This window comes from Oryctolagus cuniculus, chromosome 1 (genome assembly GCF_964237555.1).
Source record: "Oryctolagus cuniculus chromosome 1, mOryCun1.1, whole genome shotgun sequence".
Classification (NCBI taxonomy): domain Eukaryota; kingdom Metazoa; phylum Chordata; class Mammalia; order Lagomorpha; family Leporidae; genus Oryctolagus; species Oryctolagus cuniculus.
Window position 1 is genome coordinate 184593581 of NC_091432.1, and position 11342 is coordinate 184604922.

General features: G+C 37.8%; 1 non-coding gene across 1 annotated transcript; it reads right to left on the reverse strand.

The window, feature by feature from the left end:
- Positions 1-10626: 10626 nt before the first annotated feature.
- MIR31 (microRNA mir-31) lies at positions 10627-10685 on the reverse strand. Its single transcript, NR_162489.1, has one exon. It is a non-coding gene; the product is annotated as a microRNA mir-31 (primary transcript).
- Positions 10686-11342: the final 657 nt, after the last annotated feature.

Sequence of the window (11342 nt, forward strand, 5' to 3'; positions counted from 1 at the left end):
GTACATCAGCAGTCCTATATCTTGTTAAGTGTGTGGCTTAAAGAACAGAGCACATGATCAAAAAGAGGAGAAAGAAAAAGGGAAAGACATGAATTCGGATTATGATTTTCAATATTTTAGTGTTTGTGGAAGTACTGTTAGGATACATGATAGTTGAAAATAATTAATATTTTTAAGGACAGTGGATGTATCTGGTGATATAATTTAGTGAATGTAAACAGACAAGGCTCACATCCCTTACAGTTCTTGGGGCCTAGGCAGCCATGTTGTGTAGCAGAGGGGAGATGAATGGACCAGAAGTTGTATGTGACCCACAGAATGCCTATGTAAAAACACCTATGGTGTGACCTGGCCCCAAAGGAGACCTGAGCCTATCAGGGTCTCATTCTTGGGTACAGGAATTGGAACACATAAGAGGGCTTTGAAAAATTTATGGAAAAACTGAATTCAAGGGTAGCACAAATTTTCCAAAAAACTTTTTGAAGTGCCCTCATGTGAAGAGTCTGCTACCATTAGCAGTGGGAGGTAAAACTTAAGGGCCATGATGAAGAGACAGAGTCCACAAAAGTGGGTGGTCTCTTCTAAGACATGGCTGTAGTAAGAGAAAAATGTGCAGGAGGAGAAAAAGTGAAGTGAAGAAGACAATGGAGCAGACTCTCAGAGGGGAGCAGATAAGCACATGCCATTGTCATACTAAACATAGACAGAGCATCCTCAGAGCTGTGCTGGTTCCTGACTTCTAGTTTCAAGCCTTAAGAATTTTTACACTGGACCCCTTCTCCTCAAGATAGCCCGAGCAAGCCTCTACTCTTTAAAATAAATACAGCTAACCAAAAACAGCTTCTATAATAAAGCTTTTCCAGAAAGCCTGAGCAGGGAATCCAGTCCTAATTAACAAAACAGACTACAGCAACTGCGGGTGGCATTTTGTGTATGAGTATGTATGCATATCACATCTTTTATTAAAACATTTATTTATTTAATTTGAAAGTCAGTTATGGGAGAGAGAGATAGAAAGATCTTCCATCTGCTGGGTCACTCCGCAGATGGCCAAGGCTGGGCAGGCTGAAACCAGGAACCAGGGCCTTCATCTGGGTCTCCCACATGGGTGCAGGGGCCCAGGCTCTTGGTCCATCTTCCACTACTTTTCCCAGGCCATTAGCAGGGAGCTGGGTCAGAAGTGGAGCTGCAGGGACACAAACCGGTGTCTACGCGGGCTGCTGGTGTTGCAGGGGGAAAGCTCCACAAGAACACCAGCCCCTGTATTACATCTTAATGAAACCTGACAACTTAGAAGTACTTTACACATCAAATAAAACAACTGATGCTTGCCCTGACAGATATTGTCAAATGTATTTTATGTGTAAGGTATCAATGAAGCTAAAAACACGTAAAGAAGACAGACACCCAACTCTACCCTCAGAAGGTACTTTTGGGTTTCTTTCTCTCATCTGGAAACAAGCTAAGGAATAAATTCTGTCCTTCACACATGGGAGGTACACAGTGTTTTGTAGGAATGAATGACTTACTTTAGTAAATGAATCACATACCAAATACTTTTGGAATACTTAGGAAAGAGCAATCAACTTTAATTGTGAGGAATGGGGATGATTTTATTGAAGAAGTACCATTTTCACAGAATTGTGGGATGGATATGTTTCTTATTTTTGCAATACAAAAGGAAAAACAGAAATATATACACAAAGAAATAAAGGTGTGAATATAGGTGACACTTTTAGAATACTTTTTTTTTGTGGGTGGGGTATAGGTTATGTGGATGAAAGGGAAAAGAGATAGGTTGGGGCAAACCTGTGCAGTGCATACACTATCGTGCTGAGGATTCAGTGAACTAGCAAGACATTAAGATCATCAAAAAATGTTACAGGAGGGTAACTATCAGAAATGGAAAATAGATTTGTATCAGAAGGGTGAAAACAGATGCTGGGAGATGAATTAGAAATTTTACAATCTCTGGTTGGGAGCCAGGGGTGAATGAAGGCAAAGGCAGCAAGAATAGGAAGCTGCGACTGGTATGCAAAACTACTGAGGTGGAATTAATGGGATTTGACAACCAATGCGATGAGGCAGGGGATGTGAGGATAGGTGAGAAAGGAATGAAAGATGACATTCAGATCCCCTATGTGGACTAGTGACAAAGCTTTTAACCAAGGTAAGAGGAGAAGCCATTTGATTGGAGTGGATTTCTGGTTTCCTAAAAGTTGAAATTACAGTACCAGTTGCCTGGGGGCTACATAAAAGGCAACTGAAAATACAAAACTGGAATAAAACAGAGATTTAGAACAGAAGGTAGGCATCTTCAATATTTGTAACAGCTGAAAGTGACGTGGATATCCCAGAAAGAAAATCAAGATGAAAAAGAGAAAAACAATTGGAAATGCACTTTAAAAGGAAGGGTAAATTGTAAGAAGTCAGAGAGAAGACAGAAGCAGTTGTTAGAAATATAAAGAATGTTATAGGCATCAAAAATGGAGATCTGGGGGCCAGAATTGCAGTGCAGCTGGTTAAGCTGCTGCTTGCAATACCAGCATCCCATATCAGACTGCTGGTTCAAGTCCTAGCCGCTGTACTTCTGATCCAGCTCATTGCCAGTGTACCTGGTAAAGCAGTGGATGATGGCCCAAGTGCTTCAGCCTTTGCCACTACATGGGAGCCCCTAAAGGAGTTCTAGGCTTCTGGCTTTGGCCTGACCCAGCCCAAGTGATTAGAGCCATTTGGTGAGTGAACCAGTGGATAGAAGCACTCTCTCTCTCCCTCTCTCGCTCTTTTCTCTGTCTCCTCCTTCCCCCACACCATCACTCTGCCTTTCAGAAAGATGGCTTTTTTTTAAGGATTTATTTTATTTATTTGAAAGACAGAGTTACAGAGAGAGGTAGAGACAGAGAGAGAGGTCTTCCATCCACTGGTTCACTCCCCCGATGGCCACAACGGCCAAAGCCAGGAGTCAGGAGCTTCTTCCGGGTCTCCCATACGGGTGCAGGGGCCCAAGGACTTGGGCCATCCTCTACTGCTTTCCCAGGCCACAGCAGAGAGCTGGATCAGAAGAGGAGCAGCCGGGACTAGAACCAGTGCCCATATGGGATGCCAGCGCTTCAGGCCAAGGCTTTAACCTGCTGCGCCACAGTGCTAGCCCCTCAAAAATATAGCTTTTTATGGCCAGTGCCGCGGCTCACTAGGCTAATCCTCCGCCTAGTGGTGCCAGCACACCGGGTTCTAGTCCCAGTCGGGGCGCCGGATTCTGTCCCGGTTGCCCCCCTTCCAGGCCAGCTCTCTGCTGTGGCCCGGGAGTGCAGTGGAGGATGGCCCAGGTACTTGGGCCCTGCACCCCACTGGAGACCAGGATAAGTACCTGGCTCCTGCCATCAGATCTGTGTGGTGAGCTGGCCGCAGCACGCCAGCCGCGGCAACCATTGGAGGGTGAACCAACAGCAAAGGAAGACCTTTCTCTCTGTCTCTCACTGTCAACTCTGCCTGTCAAAAAAAAAAAAAAAAAAAAAAAAAGATAGCTTTTTAAAAAGAGACAGAGATCTGAAGGAATTGAGAGTGAACTTAGTCAATGTGACCCATGGGTTGGATGACTATTAAGTTAGGAATATCCTTAGGAAGTGCAGTTCCACTTTAGTTACAAGAATGAAAGACAGATTGGAGAGTCAAAGTTAGTAAGTGATGGAGATGTAGAAACAACACTAGCTTTTTTTTTTTTTTCCCTAAAAGTTTGTGGTACAAAAAGCAGTGGGTCAGTAATAATGAGTAGTGACAGAATTAAGGGGTTTAAGTTTTAGGACTTGCAAGAGGGTAGAAGTGAGTAAAACTGTGCAGAGAATGTGAATATTCAAGAAAAAAAACCTTATGGGCAGTGACTTCAAATCCTTCAATGGCTCCTCATTGCACTTACCATGTTACCTATATCCTTAATAAAGCTTAGGAGATCTGCATTGGTCCCTGTCCCTACACTGCATATCCCATTCCCTCTTTTCCTCACTAATCTCAACATTTCAGACATCTCAGTTCTCAATGTTCCAAAATTTCTAGCTTCAGGGCCTGGGATATTCTTTCTCCTTCTCTCCACCTGTTAAAAAACAAACAAACAAACAAAAAACAAACCTCTTCCTTTTGTATGGTTTTCCTTCAGCATCTCCTGTCTAAATTAGGTTCTCTTATTATGCTTCCCCACACAAAAACAGTACTTCCTTACCAAAACCAACCTTGCAGTGGTTATTTATCTTTTTTTTTTCTTTTTGGAGCTGGTAAACCATGGAGAGGCATTATGTACTTGGTATATGGAAAGTACTTAATAAATACTGAAGATGAATAAATAACTGGAAAAAAGATCTGGGCCAGACATAGTAAGTTGAGTAAAAGTTTTCTGTATTTCTAAAAAAAAGTTTGTATATTCAGTTCTCAGAATTATGCAAAGTACATTAATTTTAGGGAAAATATTCACCTAGAGACTCTAATCATTTTAGTTTTGAAATGTGAGCTTTCTCTTATTTTTCAGTTTGTAGACTTAGCATCAATTGTATTTGCTTGCTTTGTTTTGCCTTTATCCTCTTTTTCATTCTCCTGTGCAATTCTTCCTTTATGTAGATTATATTTGGATCTCCTTTCCAAGGTAACTTCTCTCTCTCCAGATGCAGCAATAGAGCCAACCTAAATTTATCTGTGAAAAGTCTCTGAAGTCCAGAGACAATTTAAAAAGTCAGAAAAAATTTGCAAGTGGAAAGCTGGGTTTAAAAAATGGGCAAAGAGCAATCTGGCTCATACAAATTCCATGAATGTTCTTCTAGGAATTCTTTAAATGGCCAAGTAATTAGTCAGGAATCAGCAAGTGAAATCACTCACTTTTCTGCAAAGTTAAGCAATTAAATTGAACATATTTCCAAAGCATGCAAACTATGAAGGTGGTTTGCAACCCAGTACCTATATCATTTTCTTATAATTCATCTGTTATGTTACCTTGTACCTGTTTGATGATTCTGCTCACTACAGATCTTTTTGGACTTACGGATTTTGAATCTCAAATTTAACAAATTATCTTTGCTGTCATTTTTCTAATTTGCGTGTCTCATGGCACTATGCAATCAATGTAAGGCAAATGCTCCCACTTTATTGCCTTATATAAGCTGAAATGCTGCAACTTTATTATTTAAGAAAGGTTTTCAGCTTTTGTTGCATATATGCAGAGAATTTGCCTGTTCCACCAATATAAACTGCCACAGTTTAGCAATGAGGATTACCTTTTCATTTACATACATTTACTCAAATACTCAGAATAATAACTTAAACATGAACTTTTTTATCAAATGGAATTTGTTGTCAAAGACATAGATATAATAATGTCTTAAAATACTGATAATCTTTAACAGCATATAAATACATGAAATATTTGCAATTTGCAGGCAAGGCAAAGTCCAACGATCCTCACTTAAAACTAAAATTTCTTCATCCAAGAATAACACACATCTTTTTCAAACTGAACTAAACATTAAATACAATTCAGGTAACAGTTAATACATTCTCTATGAAGCTTCCCCTTGCTACTCTGCAATAGGATATTGTTACCTGAATTCCTAACGAATTCCTTCCCAAAATTTGGCTATTTGAGCAGCACTTTCACAATTTTTGTCATATTCACGTATCATAATTGTCTTCACATTGTATTTAAGTTATTTAACTTTCAAAATCTTAAGTTTAAATTTTTTTTGTAAAATTTATGAAAGGCAGAGTGAGAGAGAGAGACAACAAGCTTCCATTGTTGGTTCACTTCCCAGATAGCCGCAATAGATGGAACAGGGCTAGGCTGAAGCCGGGAGCCAGCAACTCCATTCAGGTCCATTATCTGCTGCTTCCCAGACACATTATCAGCAAGCTGAATCAACAGTTGAGTAGCTGGGACTCAAAATGGCCCAAGCAGTGGCTTAACTCACCACACTAAAATGCCCACTCCAACAAAGTTCCTTTTGAAAATAAACTCCAATGTATATTTTCTAGTAGATATTAAAAAATAAAATATTCATATATGAATAAATATCATCTAAGTTTCAGCGAGAATTAACAGTACTAGATAGGTGTTAATGTGGTTTTGAGACAGGTGTTGATGGAACAGGAAACCCATTTTAGTGGATGCTCCTAGGCTTCCTACCTCTGCATCTGCATTTCTAGGTGGTCATAGCTGAAAGCAGATGGGCCCAACATGCAAATCTCCTATGGGTCTAGCTGTCTGGTTGCTACAAACATATGGTAATTAAAATCCTACAAATGAAAACATTATTACCATGCTTAGAATAAAACAGTTGAATTTTATTAAAACTCGAGTCATTTCAAAAGCAACCTTTTGTAGGAGTGAAGGGAAGGGGGGAAAGATTGGAAGAGATTTATATACAATACCTTAGATCCTCTATTTCCAGCATTTCTTATCATTTTCAAAAGTTTCATATACTTTATCTGATGTGAGTCTCTTAATAGGACAAAGAGATAGAAAGTGACAAAGTCATAGAATCATTATCATTGTATTTACAGACTTTTAAAAAGTATATGAAAAGCAGGACTTTTCCTCCAGATAAAGCTAACTCAAATACCACATTTCTTTTTCAACTGAAACCAGCAAGTGATTCAGGTTGGATGAGAACAAAAGTTTTCTGCCTCTTGCTTAGAACTGTTTGTTTTTTTTTTTTTTCATATTTGAATTAGATAACAAAAAATAAATGAATGAACAAGTTTTAAATAAAATTATTGCTAAAATCTCAAACTATTTCCTTTTTGTAAATTATCTTCCATTTTACCTATACACTTAGTTTTGTTATTTTTGTTTCCCCTTTTTTCTTTCTAAAATATCATATAATCTCTCCTACAATTACCCTCAACTTAAAAATGAGACAATAGAAAAAATGATCTTCCCCAAATCATGTCTACTGCTTAAATGATACAGCTAGAGCCCAGATCTTTTTATATTTTATTCTGAAGATCTTTCTACTTTTCATTGTCTGACATAGAACTAGACAGCCCAATTAAAAGAAAACAACCACAAGAATCTAAAGAAATAAATCAATTAAGATATGATCTTTTGGTTTACAGAAAGATTTACCAGTGCAAGAGTCTCCTATAAATCTTGAAAATTCACCCTCTACATAATTAGACTTAGTCGTTAGCCTCAAGGAGCTCATGTATCACTTACAATTTGACAGAAATCCTAGAGAAAAAGGAAAATTTAGAGGTAAAGGATTTGGGTCAAGATCAAGTCAATCAGAAAAGAAAACATCTTGGAAACTGTAATGTGAACCAGTGGAGAAAAGAATATTGAAGTTAAAAACAACTCTGCAGAAGCACATGGGCAACCCATGGTGCCATGCTCCTGTGTGCAGTTATCTGGGCTGTTTATATAAGAAACCTCAGAGGATAAAGCACAATTATACAACATTGTTCCAGTTTTCCATAAGCACAGATGCAGTGGGACAGCAGGCTCATTTCAAAAGCATGCCCGAGTTCCTTACTGGGATCTATGTAAGATTTCTAAAAACCTGCCCTCTGACTTAGGATGCAAGAAAAATATTCTCAAAATATAGAATATTGTTAAACTGGATTGAAATCAATAGGGTGCACCTTAAAAATGATTTCTACATGATGCCCACTTGTTATGCATCAAATAAAAATAAATAGAAAAATTAAAATTTTAGTGAATATTCTTAAGCCTTACTTATGATCTATTAAATCAGAAAATTTAGGGTATGGTTTGAGGATCTGCATTTTTAAGCAAACTTTACAGGTATAACATGAAAGTCTGAAAACCAATGACATGGAGAAGTTATTGGGTTCTTTTGACTACGAATTTCTTAGCCTCTCACTTTGATTTTCTCATGCCCCAGGTTTTGAGGTATCTTCTCCTTGATTGTTCACTTGGAATTACAAAAGAAGGTTCAGGTGTTTAGTAATTATAATAAAACACATTCATATGTGGAAGGTTGATATAAGTAAGTTCAAAGTTAATTTCCATGCTTGGAATCCAGCTCATCAATTGCACTGAAGTCAGGGGGACAGTGGGTATCTCTGTAATTGATGTAGGTGAGGATATGGGAATCTGGGAAAAGCAGAGGCAGACAAAACAAACTCATGAAACAAGTTTTTAAAACTGGTAGGCCTATTGACTTATGACAAATTACTTTCACTATCAAGATAAAGAATGAACAAGGTGACATGGCTCTGTTTTCAGCTATTGCTGCTATGTGGGTTCGTGAAAGTCTTTGTGGGCAACATGAGCTTGTATAGTGACCTTCCAGGACTTATGGCTATTATTCTGTGTATTTATTTCTGGCTAAAAACTTCAATAATAGAAAGAAAAAACAAGATGATGCATATACACGTCACAAAGAGAAGCAATACATTTGTAGATACCTTAGAAAAGCACTTAACACTGTTTAAGGTACTTCATACTAACATAGTTAATTTTAAATTGTCTTTAAACTGATCACCCAAGAATACTTACAAAATTTGTAGACTAAAATCACCATACTTTTGTGCTATACATTTTTGTTAAATTAATAGCTCAGATTAATATAGTCTTAAGCAGCATGAAATACAGGTACAATAAGCACTTTCTGGATATGGTAGCTATAATACCCTCTATAACAATAAATAATAATAGTTGAGAATACTGTTATTTTATTTATTTGGAAAGTATCCAAATATAATCCAAAGAATTTTAGTTTATACAAAATTCTTGCTAATACCTTAATGCATAAAAACATGCATATCAAATAGTATTTACTAAACATTCTTACTTTTTAAAGTGAATCTGTGAAAGATCCTCTTAAAGCAGATCTATGAAAACTCCAGAAATAAAAGAAGACTGTAAACTAACCAGGAGAGAAGAATTTGAGACCCTAGATAATAAACTCTTTGTCCTCTCAAAATTTCTGTCTTGACATAGAATTCTTTATGTATTATAGTTCCCACATAGAATTTCCACACATTGCACATAAGATTATGTTTCTAATTAAAAAGTTAACTTTTTAGCAGTAAAATTATTAAAATTGTTGAGTGCTTACTAAGATGCATATACCAGAAATTTGATAGACACTAAATCTTTAGACAAATGGTAAGAATCATCTGGATAAAATATCTTATTTTTTTAATCTCAAGAATCCTGTGAGGTCAATATTCTTCTTCTCATTTTACAATTGAGAAAACTGTGGCTCAGAGGACAAATGATTTTTCCAAAAACATATGGGTTATAGGTGAAAATTTTACTTTGAAGCCCATGATTTTCTCACTGTAATAATTTGACTTCCATGAGTCTGTGGACACAGTAATACATTTATAGTGACTGCTTTAAGAAGTTATGTTTTACAGGAGTCACTGTGCACTTAAGGATCTCTGTCCTTAATGTGTTGTCCTATGTGAATTAATGGTATAACTAGTGCTCAAACAGTACTTTATACTTTGTGTTTCTGTGTGGGTGCAAACTGTTGAAATCTTTACTTAGTATATACTAAATTGACCTTCGGTATATAAAGATAATTGAAAATGAATCTTGATGTGAATGGGATGGGAGAGGGAGTGGGAGATGGGATGGTTGCAGGTGGGAGGGAGGTTATGGGGGGAAAAAGCCACTATAATCCAAAAGCTGTACTTTGGAAATTTATATTTATTAAATAAAAGTTAAAAAAAAGTTATGTTTTGTGTGCCAAGAACTCAACTTTATTTATTTATTTATTTATTTATTTGTTACTTGTGAGCCAGGGTTTCATCAAAGCCATTTATAATGAGGAAAATAATTTTTTGACATCTCTCTTCTATGACTATGTTTACAGTTTCAAAAATACGCATTGAGGGTCTACCATGTGTTAAGCTCTGGAGATATAGTGGTTAACTAGGAGAAGTTTCCTCACCCTCAAGGAGCTTCCATTCTTCCTTTTTTAAGATTTCTTTCTTTATTTGAAAGTCAGAGTTAGAGAAAGAAAGCAAGATGTCTTCCATCTACTGGCCCAAGTGGCTGCAAAGGCAAGGCCTGAGTCAGGCTGAAACCAGGAGACAGGAGCTTCATGTGTCTCCCACATGGGTAGCAGGGGCCCAAGCACTTGGACCATCTTCACTATTTTTCCAGGCCATTAGCAGGGACCTAGATCAGAAGCAGAGCAGCTGGGACATAAACCAGCATCCATATGGGATGCTGGCATCAAAGGCAGTGGCTTTATCCACTATGCCATAACACTGGCCTCAAGGAGCTTACCTTCTAGTGTAGGAGATAACAGTCACACACACAATAAAAAGTACACAATATGTTCAGGTACCAACCTGCGTTTTTGAAAAAGCAAAGCATAGTAATGGGATGAAGGGTAACTGAAGCTACCCTTTAGATAATGTAGTTAAGACAGACTTCTCTGCACAAGCAATGTTCTCACTGCAATCCAAACAACTAGAAAGAAGCAAGCAAGCCAAGGGGCAGGGAGTTCTTCCGTGCTTCCAAAGAACAGCCAGAGGGGCCAGTGTGGCTACAACAGAGTGAATGACTCAGTGCCTGGTAGGAGGGGAGAAGTCCAAGGAAGGGCACACATCCATAGTAACACATGGAGGAATGGTATACAGATGGCATGGACGCTGTCAGACAGGAAAGATGGCAATATGTTGGCATAGCAGGTTCTCAGTTCAACAGCTATGCCAGCATCTTGCCTCCTCTCCAGATCCAAGTTAAAGGAGCAATTCTAGGTCTCTTCAGAGCTTTACTTCTCCACAATCTTCCCTTGCACCTGAGGAAGGGAAAACACACTCATTAAAAGAAAAATGTAAGCTTGTTTTTGGACACAAACACAGTCTGTCTTCCTTAGATGGTCCAATCTTAAAGACATAGTTCAGCACAGGAAAGTTGCAGCTGGTTTCTTGTCCCCCGCACCTTCAATGGTCTTTGATCCAAGATGAACTCTGAGAATGTTTACTGACTTCTTGTGAACTGCAGGGGGAAATCCCGACAAAAATTTTAAATCAATGAAGTCCAAAGTCGTTGACAGTTAACTGCAGGTTATTAAGTCATATTTAGAGTACACAGCACATCCTAGTGACTCTCAGTACAGTTTTTACTCTAATAATTCTACTTGTCCAATTTCTGCCACTAATATGTACTTAAACAATACCAAGCTGTCACCTTTTAGTGTGTAATTAGCTCACTGCCTATATGATTGATACTTGCTAAATAAATAATGGTATGGTAAAATAATAGAGTATTTTGTGATACTTGTAAAAGATTAAGGCATAAGAAAGATACTTGAGTGATTATTTTAAAAGCTTTGGATTATTTTTAAAACAATGGAGTAGGATTTTAGTATATTTTTGTC